Genomic DNA, 1347 nt, shown 5'->3' with positions numbered 1-1347 from the left:
TACTTCCACATACATGTATGTTTATACCATCAAATAATTTTGGATACTGTATAACAAAAATAACAGGTAATAACATTTTTTTAAATACACAACAATTCTGAAGTTTAAAAAAGATATAATTTAACAGAAACATTGAGAAACATTGAGAAATAGTCACCATGCATAACTGATAGATACGCCGGTAAGAGAAAATTTTCGATTTTTTTTTTTTTTTCAATTATTGCTAATAAATAATTTTTTTCGGTGAAAAAACTTGAATATGTAATAAAAGGTCCTCATAATTCATAAATTGTAATAAGTGAATTAAAAAATAAGTTTGAGCTAAATTCTTATTAATGTTTTACGCGCATCAAAGTTAGAATTTTTACAAATGCTTCCACGCTGTCTTGTTACTATTTTGGATTTAAAATCTTATTTTTCTACCTCAGTATTTCAATTGTATTAAATTCTATAATGATGTATAAGCTAAATTAGCTATATATTTACCAGTATTTGTTTGCTCATTTGTGATATCTTATATTTTTTTTTTTTAACATTTACGGGTTGTTTATAATCCATATAAACAATCCGTAATGATACTTACAATAAGCATATTATGTGGGAAAAAATACAAATACAGAAGATGTGGAATAGTTACCCTGCAGTAACACTCAGAGCTAATAATTTATTAGTTGTTAATTATGTGAGTAACTTGAGAAAATTGCTTTTCTTTCCTTTGAGTCACATAGAAACATAAAAACATTTATAATGAAACCATAAAAAATATATTAATATAAATAATAATCAACATACCAAATATTTCCAACTAATTTAATATTGAATTCTTTACAAAATGTGTTCACTTCACAGTTTCACTTTTTAATGAAATATTATTTAGGACTATGACAGTTCAATCTAATTTATAGTTAGTATGGCAAATTTGTGTTATAGATATCAGAAAATATAGACATATTTTATATCAACGGTAAGTTCTAATAGTAAATAATTAATATTTAATAATATTTTTGTTTACTTAATCATTTTTGACCCTTGCCACATTTTCCACAAAAGTGAAGATTTATAACAAATAATAATTAAGAATATTTTCCAAATAAAAACATTAATTTATTAAATAATAAAAAAAAGTTTGATGAAAATTCTATGAATTTAATTTTTACCTTGGCACATGATGAATGAAATTTTGTTTCACCTTTACTATTTCAACTATAATAATTTTTGCTAACTTGTTTTATAGATTCGTTTAAAGCTTCAGTAAGAAAAATTGTTGCAAATTTATAATCATATTTATAAAATATTATTTATACATTTTGCATTAATAAGTAATAACTAATAACATATAATTGTTGT

The sequence above is a fragment of the Acyrthosiphon pisum genome, chromosome A3 (assembly GCF_005508785.2).
Source record: "Acyrthosiphon pisum isolate AL4f chromosome A3, pea_aphid_22Mar2018_4r6ur, whole genome shotgun sequence".
Taxonomy (NCBI): Eukaryota; Metazoa; Arthropoda; class Insecta; order Hemiptera; family Aphididae; genus Acyrthosiphon; species Acyrthosiphon pisum.
This window is presented reverse-complemented; position numbering follows the sequence as displayed.